The sequence below is a fragment of the Miniopterus schreibersii genome (genome assembly GCF_964146895.1).
Source record: "Miniopterus schreibersii genome assembly, chromosome: 9".
Classification (NCBI taxonomy): domain Eukaryota; kingdom Metazoa; phylum Chordata; class Mammalia; order Chiroptera; family Miniopteridae; genus Miniopterus; species Miniopterus schreibersii.
Genome location: NC_138118.1, coordinates 52,628,667 through 52,646,553, shown reverse-complemented (window position 1 = coordinate 52,646,553; position 17,887 = coordinate 52,628,667). Strand labels below are relative to the sequence as shown.

General features: G+C 33.5%; 1 protein-coding gene across 7 annotated transcripts in view; it reads left to right on the top strand.

Moving 5' to 3' along the window:
- SEMA3A (semaphorin 3A) overlaps positions 1 to 17,887 on the top strand; it is a 441,509-nt gene that overhangs the window by 131,968 nt on the left and 291,654 nt on the right. For all 7 annotated transcript variants that reach the window (XM_081148088.1, XM_081148091.1, XM_081148089.1 and 4 more), the window contains one exon: positions 11,444 to 11,528. The gene's annotated coding sequence lies outside the window, so the exon portion shown is untranslated. The remainder of the gene's footprint in view (positions 1 to 11,443; positions 11,529 to 17,887) is intronic.

Below are 17,887 nucleotides of genomic sequence, written 5' to 3'. Positions count from 1 at the left end.
CTATACATTACTTCCACAAGTTAGGTATAAAAGTCCCTCAAGGCTACATGTGACTAATGCTTCTTTGGGACAAATGTAGCCCGAGGGATGGAAAGAGGTTTTAGGGTCCAAAAGCTGAATCACACATTAATATGGAGAAATGTCCTATTAGGATGATGGGTAACAGCTAATAGTAGAACTTCCTAATGTGGAAAAGAAATTTTGCTGGTATCACGAGCTTTGTGCTGGGCATATTGGTTTATTTGGAGCCTGCTACTTGTGAAAGCTTCACCTTTTCCATTTTTAGAAAATGGGAGGCAGCAAAAAGGGTTTTGATAAACTGCAGATCCTGCAGAGCTTAATCAACTTGATCGTGGGCACCCTACCACCTTTTCTGGTCCCTTATTTTATTTGACCGCTAGCAGTTTCAGAATTTTTTCCCTTTGCTATTGGATAATAATTTTAAAACAAAGTAAAATAATGTGATTCTGGAAGATCCAAGATATGCTTTATAAAAAAATCAGCAGCAAGTAAAAGGAAAGAAGACTGACGGGAGCTCTGGCATGGTAATTCACTCTCTTTCTGTTTGTCTCTCAATGTTTGCAAGTATACTTTTAATACATAAACTTAGAACACCTCTTTTATCTTAATCGCTGATATGACATGGTAGTAACATGCTCTGTAAGATTCAAAACCAAGGAAAGCTTTTGTATGTTAGTAAGTTAGTAGATTTTTAGTTTGTGTACCTGCATGCTGTATGTTGTGAAATACTAAGTCATTTTCTCAGTTTAAGGATTTAAAATTCTTATTATTTGAAAATATTAACTGATTTACTTCCAAATGCTTTTTCATATTAGTGCTTATTTTGGTTTTAGTTTGGTTTTAATGATACCGAAAATTGAGAAAGGTACATAAAACTTAAGGCAGTGGACTTTCTAATTAGACCAATTTTATTTCAGTTAATTTCTTTCAAATGAAAATTTGCTATTATTAGTACTGTCTTATTTTTTTATTATTGTATCACATTAAGAAAAAAATGTGAGAAAAACTTTAGTCACATAATTGCTACAAGACTGGTTTTAATACAGACAATATGGATGATTTCTCATTAGTTGTTCCTATTCCATGATTTTATAACTTAATCATAGCTGGTACTTTAAAAACAATTCAAATTGTATTTATTATTATTGCTCCAGCCATCCTAGGAGAATAGAAAGTATGTAGACTTCGATATCTTGGGGTCTTTCCTCCATGGACCTGTGTCTCCAGCAGTGGTGTCATTAATAAAACTGAGGTCTTAAAAATGTTAAAGTATCTGGAGGAGAATAGTTCGCATCCTCTCGAGCCACCAATTTACATTTGCATATTTTACCTGTGCAGTGAGCTGACAGATTTACTCATCACACTTATCTAACTTTAAATTTCAACTTGATATAATGCTTTAGAATCTTTTGCTCTATGCTTTTGATAAAGTTGATTATCCATTTGGAAATGAATAACTTACTGATCCATCCCCACCAGCTAGAACAGTCAGTAGAAAATTATTCATAACAAACAAAAAACTCCAGATAATATTCTTTTTGGTTCATTATTTACTTATTTCTGGCAATTCTATAGTAATGTAAAGGATTTATAATGAAATTAAAACAGTTCAAACTACTTTTTCCATTAGTATTACATGGTTCTTTTTATATGCAGAGAAAACCAGCTTTTATTCAGAAAAATGTCTTTCTGACCAAGTCTTGTGTGCCAGTTCCCTGGAATTCCTGCTGTACTAAGGCAGACAGAACATAAATGAGTCCTTTCTAAAGCAGGCATTGCTTGGCTGAGCAAAAGTGACATTGTCTCTGACATGCTGTTTTCTCTACACTTCTTGCTTCTGTGAGCTTTCCATTGTATTATTCAATTAGTGAAGCTACACTAAGTTGTAACTAGGGTAAGAAATGATCTCAACATCCAGGTGGCTTTATAATATCAAAGTTTATATATTGTACATGCTGTATGTCCATCATGGGACAGTTTATGTTCCGTTCCATCACTCTAAAATGAAAAAGCAGGCCCTATCTGAGACATACTAATGTTACGGCAGAAGGAAAAGAGCAAAGCCAGAACCAGGAGCTAGCTTTTAAAGCTTCTGCTCAGATGTGGCATGTTAGTTGCAGTCACAGGTCATTGCCTAAAGCAAGTCATATATCTACCTTTAAAGTCAATGGTACTGGAAGTCGAATCCTCCTGCAGGAACTGACCCAGCAGGGAAGCCACGGGCACATATCTCAGCAGTAATACAATCTACTAAATTCTGGTCACAAATATTCACTTCCCTCTCTTACACACATGAATGGCCCATCTAATCACAGTGTCAGACACAAAGTCTAGAACCTCATGATAGCCCAGATGAGGTTCTTAATCTGGAGAACTAGAAACTTGACCATTTATATACTCTATCTCCCCCACCCCTCACCCCTACACACATTTCTGACACTCTATGCTGGAACAGCAAGAAACATTTAATCAGAAAGAGGAAGAAGTGAAGCACAAAGCAGCCACCCTAGAGATTAGAGCAAATCTTAAATAATGGGCATGACTCTTTCCTGGTTATGGGGAATGTTTCCTGATTTGTCCCCAGTTCTGATGTCTGACAGCAACTGCTTAGCCTATTACTCTCCATGGCTCTTAGCTCTGCACTCTGGTAGATATTTTTCAGTATTTCCTGGGCATTATCCAAAGAGGGCACTGTCAAATATCGCCCCCCCCCCCCCCCCGTAGGATAAGCAGCTTTCTTAAGCCTAGTTTTACTGCCACTAGAAGTTGGAAAACCTAAAATTTATGTTCTAAATCTCAAACACTCACATTCTCTTTTATTCCAGGCTGATGGCTCCTTTGGAAGTACAACTTTCTCAAAACATAGGATTTTTATTTACAGTATTTTATCTTATTCCCAACCATGCATCAATAGCCACGCACATGATTTTGTCTCTAAACTCAGGCCCCTTGAGCTGACAGGGCTTCTAGAAGACTTGTATCCTTTTAAATTCTTTCTCTTGGTCATTCTGTCCAGTGGGAAATATTGACTGGCTGCTACCTTGTTTAGTGCAGCTATGTTAACAGAGTGAAAGCCACACCCTTGATTTACTCTTTGCTAAGAAGCTGAATCGTAATTAGCTTTCTTGACTCAAAGCTTAGCACCATTTTCTCTTTTACTAATTGGAGATAAGAAACAGCTTCCATGCTGTAAGGCCTGTGATTTCCAGATTCTCTCTGTTCATGTTGACTGTATTTACAAACTGGCCAGTACCAATCCAGCCATGACCATAACTTGAAGCCACAGCTAATTTAGAACATTTTCTGCTTCCCAAATTATTACAGTTTTACCAATTTTTTTCTGTCGCATTACATAGGTTACCATCTTTCCACCGCCAATAAAATATTTTTCACTGCCTACCACTTGACCTCAGAGCTGATATCTTATAATTTAGATTTTTGTTACTATAATATGAAACTTTTAAACACCAAATTCTATATCAGTTAGCACAGGCTATGTGATGCGGAGGTAATTAATGGCCCTACAATGAAAATACATACTTTTTAAATTATCACTCATATTATATATATTCTTTGTGATGATTTCAATTCTGCTCCATTATTTCGCACCCAGACTTAAGAGCTAGCTTGTATCTCAGAAAAAAAAAGGGAGAGATTGACAGACTCACACGGAGGCCCCTACAACGTCTGCTCAGAAATAGCCATGTCACTTCCACTCACATTTTATTTGTCAAAGCAAGTTACATAAATTACATTGTCAAGCTTGAAGTTAAAGGAGTGTGAGGTATAATCTTCCTGATAAGGAGGGACATGGTAGAGAGGGTATGTAAATATTTTGACAATAATGCAGTCTTACACATTTGTCTTAGATGAGACAAAGCTTGAAAGTACATAGAATTTGGAGGTATGGGACTAAGACCTGCTGCCATTAAGTGTACTACATATGAGTTGCTTGATATTTGGGGACAATCTTTTTTTTCTAATAGAGCTAATGCTGCTTATAAACATTTGACTTGTTTATATTACTAAAACAAACATTACATAAATACCCCCTTCGGTAATATAATATTAGATAATCACTGGGGGAAAAATAAATTCTCTTGTTAAAATGTTTAAAGCACAAAAGAGAACAATAAGTAATTAATCTGATTTATTCCCAAATAACTATGAATCAATATTTTTGTTTTTACAGAATTGCAAAATAAATAGGTTAAGTGAAAGGACTTATAGACCCATTGTTTCATTCTCCCTATAATTTGTACTGTTTTACTTTCAATATTGAATTCTTTTGCTTTGGTTGGCAATAGAATTTCAGAGAAAATAAGTATTTAAAAGTATATCACAGCTGATATTCTCCAAAAATAATGATTAAATAATAGTGCGTGATTTAATTAGAGACAAGTGGTCAGTGTGGTCAGAGAGATCTGATATGTTATTCACAATTTTTCAAAGAAAAAATAAGTCTACATTGCAAATAACTTAGATATCACAAATATCAGGAGCTTCAAAAATGTTTGTGTCAGTAATATTTATAAATATGATTAATAGTAGAAAGATTCAAAGCCTTCTAAGGAAGCAAATGTATTTAGAATAAAGGATTATGTATATATAAATGAAAGTTTACAAGGTAGCATCATTAATATTTCAGTAAACTGAAGCATTTAATCTGTATACAATAGTTCCATAATAGTTCATATAATTTGTTTATTTTCTAAGGGAAAATTGTTTTCAGCGTAATATGTGGAGAGAAGGGAACCCTAGGGCACTGCTGGTGGGAATACAGATTGGTGCAGCCACTATGGAAAACAATATGGAGTTTCTTCAAAAAATTAAATATGGAAATGTCATTTGACCCAGTGATCCCACTTCTAGGAATATATCCTAAGAAACCCGAAACACCAATCAGAAAGAACCTATGCACCCCTATGTTCATTGCAGCGCAATTTATGATAACTAAGATCTGGGAACAACCCAAGTGCCCATCAGTAGATGAGTGGATAAAAAAGTTGTGGGACATTTACACCATGGAATACTGTGCAGCTGTAAAAGAGAAGGCTTGCTTACCCTTTGGGGCAGCGTGGATGGACCTGGAAAGTATTATGCTAAGCGAAGTAAGCCAGGCAGAGAAAGACAAGTACCACATGATCTCACTCATGTGGAATATAATGAACAAAATAAACTGATAAACAAAATAGATCCAGAGACATAGAAGCATGGAACAGACTGAGAAATCTCAGAGGGAAGATGAGGTTGGTCAGTGGGTTGGGAGAGGTTAATCAAAGAACTTACATGCGTATATGCATAACCCATGGGCACAGACAAAATATGGGAAAGGCCTGGGGGTGGGGTTGATGAGGGCTGAAGGGGATCAATGGGGGGGAAAAAAGTTTTAGGAATGATGTGTTACCATCAGGATAATTTTGTAATCTCATTAAATATAAAAATGATGAAGTTTTTAGTTTCAGGTCTCTATTCTACATTTGAGATGAACAATGACAATTTGAGGCTTAGAAATTGCTTATTAAAATGGTAGATTTCATGTGAATATATTGATTAAATTATATTTATTTTCAGCCTATGTCAGAACCAGTATAAGACAGGATGATATGGCCTGTTTTATGTCTTGTGAAGCCCTAAGTGTTATCTATTTGTTTTTGTGGCCTCACTTCATAGTATTTCAAATATATTAAATCTATCTTTGTCTCATATTAAGCATTTTTTTGTTTTAAAAATTTGAAAGGCCCGGCTGGGCTTGGCTCAGTGGTTGAGCATCGGCCTAGGATCCAGGCGATCAGGGTTCGATTCCCAGTCAGGGCACATGCCCGGGTTTTGGGCTGCAGCCGATCAATGACTCATCATTGATGTTTCTATCTCTCTCTCTCCCTCTCCTTCCCTCTCTCTGAAATCAATAAAGATATATTTAAAAAATAATAATAAATAAATAAATAAATAAATAAATAAATTAAATAAAATAAAAATTTGAAAGTAATAAATTTGTCCTTTCATTTCACTATTATTATCTGTGATTTTAAAAAATAATGCATATTTGGGGATTCTTGCAGAATAAGAGAATCTTAACTATACAAAGTTCACAGCTTGATATTTAATAAGGTTGAGAGGTGAAATTTAATAAACATTAATTTAAGTATTTCTTAATTTGTGATTTGCATTTTTTTCATAAATTACATATTTTTTGGAACCTTGAAAAGTGTATTTGTTTTACCTGAACAATTTGCTATAGTGCTTAATGATATGTCAGCCCCAGAATCTTGACTTTGTACCTTTAATTCTCTGTTCATACACTTGGAAACCTGAATACCCATATAGTCTGATTTGTATTTTTACATCTACGCTTCCCAAACATTCACTACATATAACCTTCATTATATTCATCACATTGTACTGTAATCATTAATTTAGTTGTCTCACTCTCCCAGTAAAATAAAAGAAAGGAGATGGGAACACACTTATTCATTTATTCAAATATATACATTCATTCATGTACATATATTAATTTAAAATATGTACTTGTTATTATATATATTTAAATCCTACTCTCAACCAAGCACTGTTTTATTCACTGGGGATATAGTGGAAAATAAGAAGCAAGTCTCTTCTCCCTGGAGGTTAAATTTTAGCTGCATGCCTAATTTAATTTTGCACTTAAAATATTGCCTGATATTTTTATTAAGATATGTTTATTAAGGTTTTTTAAAAGTAATGAATAAATAAAATACAGATTTTTTTTTTTAGTTTCATCTTTATTGTTGAAAATATTACAGCTGTCCCCTTTTTACCTCCATTGATACCTTCCACCCCACCCCCAGGCCTTCCTCAGACCAATGTCTGTGCCCATGGGTTATGCTTATAAACATATAAATTCTTTGATTAATTTCTACCCACCCACAGCCCCCTCCCCACCTTCCTTCTGAGACCCCTTAGTCTGTTCCATGCTTCTATGTCTCTGGATCCATTTTGTTCATCAGTTTATTTTGTTTATTACATTCCACATATAAGTGAGATCACGTGGTACTTGATCTCAGAAATTTTATAATTAAACATAAGAATGTTTGAAGTTACTTAAATTTACACAATTTAATAAAATTTAAATAATCAGGACAGCACATTATCTTCAAGTTATTTGAAATGCATCTACTAATTCTAATAAAAATCACTGATATTCCACATTATAAATTCAATTCAATCTCAGTTGATTGGTTTTTAATTTATTCATAGCCATATCCCAAATTACCTCACCTTCCCATCCTTTTATGAGAAATGGGCAAAAGGAGAGATAGAGAGAAGAAAGGAGGAAGACAGAGAGTTTTAAAATTTGTAATGAACTTTTCTAGAAGTATTAATGACAGCTTTAAGTCTTTTTAATAAATTTACTGTTATTTTTAAAGAAAATGACCAATGTAATTTTCAATTCAGCTAACTCCTAGTAAATCATTGTTTAATGAAAACAAGTAGAGCAGAAAGTAGAATGTTACATTTGTTCTTAGTACACCCCTGTAGGAACTAGCAGACATCAGATTTGTCAAAGTCACAACTCCTTTAGAGTTTCCAAGAGAACACCAGGATCAAAGAAAAGAAATAGATAAGATAGAGAATTACAATTTATTTTCAATAGGAGTTTCCCATTTAAGTTTCACTCGTTACTATCATCTTAGAACAAGTTAAAAGTATGCTGGTTAGGAATCATTATCTGACACTAATGGAAGCTCTTTTGACAGATTTTTTTGTTGAATAATTATATGGTGTGCATTGAAAAAAAAATAACTGCCAGGTAGGATCAAATATTTTGGATCTGCAGGTGCCTACTTGGCTCAAATAATCTTCCCAAAGATAGGTGGAAAATCTCATTGTGTGCCAGAAGATTTTCTACATTATCAGTGAAGATGCATATTTTTATTTGGTCAAACAAAATATAGTTTAATTATAGTTGTAACTATTGAATTAAACCACATTCCATGTACTAAAGTAATTTTTTAAACCAACATGATGGTTCCATTGTGGTCAATTTAGAGATAACTGAAATTCTGAGACTTTCAATGTGTAAATAAGCTTTTTAAATTATATTATCATCCATAGCCATTTTTTAAATAAATCATGAAGAATTGGAAAATCTAGATAGACCTATCAGCAGCAAAGAAATTGAAACAACCATCAAAAACCTACCAAAAAATAAAAGTCCAGGACTAGATGGCTTCACCAGTGAATTCTACCAAACCTTCAAAAAGATTTAAAATCTATCCTTCTCAAACACTTCCAAAAATTTGAAGAAGAAGCAGTACTTCCTAACACATTTTATGAGGCCAATATAACCCTGATACCAAAACCTGGCAAGGATAACATAAAAAAAGAAAACTACAGACCAATATCTCTGATGAATTCAGATGCAACAATTCTGAACAAAATACTAGCAAATCGAATGCAGCAGTACATCAAAAAAATAATACATCACGATCAAGTGAGATTCATTCCAGGGGCACAAGGATGGTTCAATACACGAATATCCATAGCTTTTTGTCATCTGTTTTGTATCTTGCAATATTTTGATTTCACCAACGTACTGTTGTTAACTAGGAGACTGTTCATGGCATAGGTTTTACCAATGTTTGTAATATATTTACTAATAAGATCAAATTTGTATATAGTTACAATTATAGTATATTTTACCTCTCTACCTCTCTTCCATCACTCCTCCCTCACTCATTGTGCACTGGCTATATTGCTGTTTTAGGAGCAATCTATCCATGATCTTGCCTCAGGGCCTTTGTAGTTACTGCACCTTTGGTTTTGAATCTTCTTTCCCAAGATAGTCACATGTTTTTTTTCCTTTAATCCTTGGGTAAAATGTTACCAACTCAAACTCAGAGAGGACTTCACTGACAATTCAAGCAAATTATTACCCAGCCAACTCTTATCTTCTTATTGTATAGCACTGGTACAAGGTCATTGCTTGACCTTGTATTATGAATTTGTATGTTATTGAGTTTATTGTTTGTATAAACTTTATGTGCTTTATGGCCAGGTAACTTCAATTACTTGTCACTGTTGCTTAAAACAGTGCCTGGCACAGAGTAAATTATAAATATTTACTGAATTAATAATAAATATCTACATTAGTTATGAATAATCAGACCAGTTAAATTTTACAAAGCTCTTCATGAAATAATTAGAACATTCATAATATCAGGATAAGAGAAAATTCAAATATAAAAGTAGAAGCCCTTATATTTGCAACAAAACTTTTCTTTTTTTAGTCTTCCAGTAGTAGAAGTCAAGAATAGATCAGAATGCTGAAATATTCTGCAGACCTTTAGGTCTATATTTGCAGAAGATTCAGAAACATGTTAGAGTTAAATCTACTATCAGCAGGGCTCAAGAGGAGATTGACTGTGTGCTTAGTGTTAGCTGACCTCTAGACTGGCCATATAAGTCAAAAGAAAGAACATACATAGTGTACATTCCTCATCTTCAGACCACCACTGATGGAGGTCAGGGAGAAAAACAGCCCCTGTGTTAGAATTCACACATCCTTTGCTGGGTGAAAGAGCACGATCAAGGGTCAAGGGGACACTCTGAATCCCTAAATACTGACAAGGCCTCACACCATCTCTCTGGGAAAATCAGGATTGGACTCATCAAACTCATTTCTTCATTTTATGTCAATGACCAAAAAGAATTCGAATTTCCAAGTCATTTTTGATTCTCACATCTCTATCCTTTCACCACGTTTTCTGGAACTCACCAACAAAGTTCAGACATCTTCAGCCACTTCATGCACTTACCCCCTATCTTCTCTCTAAATAAAGCCTGTTCTTTGTTGACTCTGCTTTGTTTGCTAGCTTTCAAGAGATGGCTATCTCCCTACTACATCACTTAATTTACTGAGATTAGAGATGGGCACTGTTCTCTTTGCTCCTCGATGTCTCTTCCAGAGCAGTCTCCTTCCTACAACCTCCTAGCTGTTATCTCATGCCATCTACCTGCTATTCCCTTTTCTACAGTTTTCCACAAACTTCTGCTCACATCCCCTCTTTAAGATTTTGGTTATAGATCATTGTCACTCTCTCCAACCCCATTCTCATCATATAGTATGGTAGTTTCAATATCCCACAGAGATGAGTCTTCAAAAACATTAGTCTCTGAATTATTTACTCCTCAACCCCCAAAATCTTGTTTTCCACCTTATTGCTGCTGTGAAATAATTTCACCATCTTGTGTCATATACATTCAGGGAGTATTTAACATGGTATTGTTATTTGTATTTCAATATTTGCATATATTCTTGGGGTCATAGATTATCTGTTTATTTGCCTATAACTTAGCACAAATGTTCTGCTTAAATCAACTTTTAAGTTATCTCTAATTTTATTACATAGTAAGGAATCCAACAAAAGCATATTGTATAAATGCATATAAGATAATATATTCTATGTTTCTCAAAATATTGTAATGCATAATAGTCTATATTTATAAAAATGTACAGTAAAACTAGAATTGAAAATAAATATGAGAAAAGTATTACTTAAGAATCTGCATTACTATAGTTTTTAATGACTTAAATAAGATTTATATTATTTAAGACGGTTAATGCTTAGCTAATGAATCTTGTTTGCTTACTCTTTGGTCTTCACCAAATTATATATTTTTTTCCAAATGAGATAATATTAAGTCTTTAGCTCAGATTTTTAAAAAATTTATCTTTATTGTTGAAAGTATTACAGATGTCCCTCTTTTTCTCCCATTGATTTGAATTGTCTTTATTTTGTTTTCTAAATTATTTTTACTATTTATTCAAATATGAAATAATGTATGATTAACCTTACAAAGCATTTTAGTAAAAAAATATTTAAAGCACTTTTAATTTTATACTTGAGAAGATTCAGTTATTTAAAATTTATATTTACTTTTTTTATATGGCATATTTTCTTTACTTGTGAAAAAAACAAAAAAGCTTTTGTTAAAGTGAAATCCGGTTACTGGCTAGGAGCGCCATGAAATTACTGCTTAGCTGGGTTGTCAGTGTGAGTCTTTCATCATCAGTAGTGAAAAATGTTAATGACATCATAGCATTATGAACAAATCAACAGAGCATGTTAGAGTTTCAACTGATTCTCAAATAAATCAGCTATTCTTTAGCAGAGTCAGAGCCTAAATAATGAATTATTTCAAAGTACCTTAAATCCCATTAGTGATTACAAATTGTACTTTGTTTGGTGGAACAAGGGTGAAATGTTTGTCAAATTCAGTGTCTGCCTCCCATAATACCTTTTTCCTTCCTGCACTACATTTTCTTATGCAAGTTATTGAGGTAGTGTAAAGAAACTTAATTTAGTGGAGCACCTATTCATTTATTGTTAGTCGTTTAATTTATATTGAATTCTAAGAATGAACTTGCTTATTTTTACAGGGTACTTAAAGTGTCCAGATACTTAAAATAACCAGTTGGACTGAACAAATATATCTCAGAAGTTAAGAATTTTTCTTGGAAGAAGGTAACATATTTTAAAATATGCATGTTTTTATATTAATAAGATTTTGTGGAAATTTTTCTATGCTAGTAAACTTCTTTGGTATATAATTTAGAAGGTAAATTTTAAAAATTAAGGGCACTTGTTTTTACTTATATAGCCTTCTATTCTTTGGAATGATTTGGAGAATGAGAGAGCTCTAGCATTTAAAAAAACAGTTTGTGGGGAAGCCAACATTGCTGAAGATCTTGATTCCTACTATTTTTTTAAAAATTTTCATACTTAGTAATTAGACTGGTTTTGCCATGTTCCCCAGGAACCACAGAACAGAGGTAGTTGGTGTGTGGGCAGATTGCCATCCAGAACGATCCTTTGGCTAGCCTGTTGCTTCTACATTTCCTGAACCAAATATGGTTACTATCAACTAGAATCCATTCAAAGGCTTGAGTGCCAAGCACAGAGGGAGGAGTCTGTTTTTAAGGCATTATGCTATCTTAATTTTGAACTAAAATTTAAGAGTGAAATATTACCCTTAAAATAAAATACTGTTAGAAAATCTAAATGTACATGTATTATTGTTTACCTTCTTTAACTATAATTGCTCCTCAAGATCCATTTCATTGTAAGAAGTAGGAAGAAAATTTAGCAACATTAGGCCTACCATTCTACTGTGTTATATGTATTGTTCTGTATTAGAAATAATTGCTATTAGAAGAAATGAACAAAAGAGTTAAAACATATATGTAAATTTCCTGGCCAGTGTGGCTCTGTTAGTTGAGCATCATCCAATCTCTCATCATTGTTTCTCTCTCCCTCTCCTTCTCCCTTCTTCTCTCTCTAAAATCAATAAAAACATATTTAATGACTTCTTTTTAACATTTCCTGTACTGCAAGACTGCTGGTGATGAACTTCTTTATGTCATACTCATTTCTGAAAAATATTTTTGCTGGGTAGAGAATTCAAGTTGACAGGTTTTTTTTTTCTGTCACTACCTTCAGGATTCTGCTCCACTGATAGCTTGCATTGTTCCTGTCATAAAACTGTCAGTCTTACTTTTGTTCTTCTATACATAATGTGTTAGTTCTTTTTCCTCTGGCTGTTTTTAAGATTTTTCTCTTTATTATTGGTTGTTAAACAATCTGATTATAATGCATCTTGGGGTAGTTTTCTTTTTGTTTATTGTGTTTAAGATATGTTGAACTTCTTGGATCTGTGCATTTATAGTTATAATCAAATTTAGAATGTTTTTTTAGCTGTTATTGCTTCTATTTTTCATTAGCAAAATTTATTTTTTTATTTTTAATTAAATTTATTGGGGTGCCTGGGCAAGCCTGGATTGATCTAGGATCCAGGAGATTGTGGTTCAATTTCTGGGCAGGGGGCTTGCAGGAGGCAGCAGATCAATGGTGACTCCCTCATCATTGATGTTTCTATCTCTCTCTCTCCCTCTCTCTCCCTTCCTCTCTCTGAAATCACTAAAAAGATATATTTAAAAAAATATTGGGGTGACTTTGATTAACAGGATCGTATAAGTTTCAAGTGTACATTTCTATGATACAAAGCCTGTATATTGCCTATGTGCCCATCACCCAAAGTCAAACCATCTTCTGAAACCATATATTAGATCTCCTACAACCCCCACCACCCTACCACCCCCTTCCCTCTGGTAACCACATTGTTGTCTGTGTCCATGAGTTTGTTTTATAACCCACATATGAGTGAAGTCATGAGGTTCTTAGCTTTTTCTATCTGGTTTATTTCACTTAGCCTATATTTTCAAGGTCCATCCATGTTGTAACAAATTCAGCTGTTATTTCTTAATATTTTTCTGTTTCACCCTTCTAACTTCTCTCCTTTGTGGATTCCAACTACACATATATTAGATTGCTTGACATTTTCCACAGCTCACTGATTTATTTATTTAAATACTGATCTTTGATTTTTTTCCTGTTTCCATGGAATATGCATATATGCATATAAATTCTTTGGTTAATCTCTCCCCACCCATCCACCTCCCCTCTGAGATTCATCAGTCTGTTCCATGCTTCTATGTCACTGAATCTATTCGTTCATAAGTTTATTATGTTCTTTAGGTTCCACATATTAGTGAGATCATGTGATATTTTTCTTTCTCTGCCTGGCTTATTTTGCTTAACATAACATTCTGCAGGTCCCTCCATATTGTTCCAAAGAGATCCTTCTTCTTTACAGCTGCATAATATGGTGTAAATGTACCACAACTTTTTTATCCACTCATCTACTGATGGACACTTGGGCTGTTTCCAGATCTTAGCTATTGTAAATTGTGCTGCCAGATAGATATCTGGACCTATACAAAGAAATGAGGATCATCAAAAAGGGAAAATAAGTGGAGATATATGTAATTTTTTTTTTCTTATTTTTAAAATCTCTCTAAAAGATAATTGACTCTTCAGAGCAAAAATATTAACCATGTGTTGTGGAGTTTATAATATAATAGAAGTCCAATACATTAAAATAGCAGTGCAAAGGTGGAGAGGGGGAAATGGGAGAATACTGTTGTAAGTTTCTTATACTATATGTGAAGTGGTAAATATTAAAGACAGACTGTGTTAAGTTAAAGATGTATATTATATGTATACTATAAATCCTAAAGCAACTGCTATTTTCAAAAAAGAGTTAAACTAATAAACAAAAAAGGAATTAAGAAGCACCCTATAATATTCAATCCAGCAGAAGACAAAAAAAATATACTTATAATCGAATATAAAACAAAAAGCCAGATGGTAGATGTAAACACAACCATATCATCACATTAAGTGTAAAATAAACTGATGAGCAAAGTAGATCCAGAGACACAGAGGCATGGAACAGACTGAGGAATCTCAGAGGGAAGGCAGAGGTGGGGGACTGTGGACACAGACAATAGAATAGGGAAGGCCTGGAGCTGGATTGAAGAAGGGGTGGAGGGGATTAATGAGGGGGGAGGGGACATCTTTAATACTTTCAACAATAAAGATAAATTTTTAAAAAATATTTTAAAAAAACATATACTTAAACATCTACGATTAGACTATGGGATTGGTAAGGAAAAAAATTAAAATATATTTTTTTCTTTTATGGTCCTTTAAGTGGAAAAAATTTTTTAACAATTTTATTTTGATTTCAGTAAAACTAAAGAGTTCCTAGTTTTATTGGGTCACTTGGATTGAATTAATTATTCCTATTTAATGTGAACAAATGCATTTTTATCTCTTTTTTATATTTAGTATCAAGTAAAAAAGATTTTTAATGAAAACTATATTATAATTGCTATATGCAAACATCATTTACATATGCAAAACATTTATCACCTAAGGTGAAAATTCACTGATTTGGGATGTACTTTGAAACTGTTAAATTTAACATCAAGTCAGTAAAGATTTTAAAAATTTTACTGGGATATATCTTATACCTTTAGTATTGGTAGAGCAATAAAGATTTCAAAATATGACTTTTATATTGCCAGTTCTCTAATACATACATATACATATGTACATACATACAAACATATAATACATATGTATTCCTTATTGAGGTAGATTAATTTTTAGCTTTCCACAATACTAAGTTCCTGGATGCCATTTTTTTATTAGCACATCATGCACACAAATATTAAAGGTATGCTTTTTTTTTTAGCAAATAAAAACCTGATTTTCCAATTACAATTGCCTCATAGGGCATCAATAAAGAAGGCATAGTTCACAAAGTGAATTTCCAGATATTAATTAAATACTTTCAAATTTATGAGGTCAAAATCATCCATAGACTTGTTTTCAATGTCTTTGCCATCATTGCCTTTTTTTTCCTTTTTTAAATTTATTTTATTGTTGACAGTATTACAGATGTCCTCCCTTTTCTCCCCTTTACCCTCCTTACCCCATCTCCCTTCCCTCACCAGCTTTTCACCTGTCTATTGTCTGTGTCCATGGGCTGTGCATACATGCTTACAAGTTCTTTAGTCAATCTCTTCCCACCCTTCTTCCCACCTTCCCTCTGAGATCTGTCAATCTGTTTCATGTTTCCATGTCTGTGCTCTTATCTTGTTCGTCAATTTATTTTGTTCCCTGGATTCCACATATAAGTGAGATCATGTGATATTTTTCTTTCTCAGACTGGCTTATTTCATTTAGCATAATACTCTCCAGATCCATCCATACTGTCCCAAAGGGTAAGAGATCCTTCTTTTTTACAGCTGCATAGTATTCCATGGTGTAAATGTCCCACAGCTTTTTTATCCACTCATCTACTGATGGGCACTTGGGCTGTTTCCAGATCTTAGCTATTGTAAATAGTGCTGCTATGAACATAGGGGTGCATATATTCTTTCTGATTGGTGTTTCTGGTTTCTTAGGATATATTCTTAGAAGTGGGATCACTGAGTGAAATGACAGTTCTATTTTTAAGTTTTAAGGAACCTCCATACTGTTTTCCATAGTGGCTGCACCAGTCTGCATTCCCACCAGCAGTGTACTAGGGTTCCCCTTTCTCCACACCCTCGCCAACACTTGTTTGTTGATTTGTTGATGGAGCCATTCTGATAGGTGTGAAGTGATACCTCATTGTGGTTTAAATTTGCATCTCTCTGATGATTAGTGACCTTGAGCATTTTTTCATATGTCTCTTGGCCATCTGTATGTCCTCTTGGGAGAAGTGTCTATTCACGTCCTTTCCCTATTTTTTAATTGAAATGTTTATCTCCCTCTTGTTGTGTTGTATGAGTTCTTAGCATACTTTGGAAATTAACCCCTTATCAGATTATCACTGGCAAATATGTTCTTTCAAACCATGGGCTGGGGGTTGAGAAAATAGGGAGATTTTGGTTACAGGGCCCAAACTTTCAGTTACAAGATGAGTAAGTTCTGGGGATCTAATGTTCAGCATGCTGACTTCAGTTAACAATACCGTATCGTATACTAGAAAGTTGCTAAGTGAATAAATAGATCTTAAATATTCTCATCACAGAGACATACAAATGGTAATTATGTGAGGTGATGGATGTGTCAACTAACTTTATTGTGGTCATCATTTCTGTTGGGGATGCATGAATATGAGATGTGATTCCTTCCCTCAATATCTGGCAGTTTAATTGAAGATGTACTTTTCTTACCATTTTAAGAACTTATCATTAACTTCTGGTTTATGTAGAGTATACCAGGTATTATGATAAAATATTGATAAAATAGAATTAAAAATAAGTGTCCATATGATCAAAAGAATGTCATTATGGGAGCAATAGAGTAAAATTTTCAATAACCTATATTAAGTAGTAAGATGGCAGTGTGCCCACTTCTCTGTCTTTACTTAGCCTTCATATAACTCCCATGAGAAGACCATAGGAATTAAATTTCTTTAATTTTGATGATAAATATAAACTAACTAATATAAAACTGGCCACAGCACATGAATAGGGAATTACAGCAAACCAAGCTGTAATGTGCAGCACACCTTTGAAAGGACATTAAAACTTACTAGTAGGGAACTGCCAACCAGAGCAGTAATGAGACACCATTTTTCTTCCAACAGCTTGGTAAAAGTCAAAAAGACGAAAGTTGGTCAGTGTTTTCTAGGGTGCCCAGAAGTGTGCACACTCCTTGCTGGAGGGAATCCAAATGGCCATGAATTCATGAAAACTAATCAAGAAATATCTACTAAAATAAAAATGCATATATTTTAATAAAATAACAACTAATAAACAACTGAGACAAATAAAAAATGACAAGTAAATACCTGGCCACCGTGAGTAACCAAATGTTCACTGTGGTTTTTATCCATACTATTGAATATGACATGTTAACTAACAGAGTGGATCATCTAGGCATTCAACTAGAGGTTTATTTATGATGTATGTTTCATGAAAAACACATTTTGCTAAACAACATTTATATTGTGATACTGTTTGTTAACAGGTAATATAAAATTCCATTTATATTATATATGTGCATATATGTTTTCATGATGAGAAGAAAGATGTGGAAGAAGCTGCTGTTGACCTTAGAAACCTAAGGCATGAGGAAAGGGTTTAATATAGGGAGTTTAATTTAAATATTTTCCCTTATGTAGCTTCTTATATTTTCACTAGTTGAGGTAAACACATATTATGTTTGAAAATATTAATTATAATAAATAATGTAGATATTCTAGAAAATGAGATGAATGTACTTGAAATAATTTTTAGATGACTAATTGTTTGTAATTTATAGACCAGTGGCTATTCCTCCTCCATTCATATAGGTAATCAAGTTGATAATATTACTTGTAAAATTAAGATATTTTAAACCAAAATATATTTATTTTGTGTTTTTTTAATCTGTTAATTAATTTGTTACCTTTCATCCCACCTACTTGGTAGATAGGTTGGAAT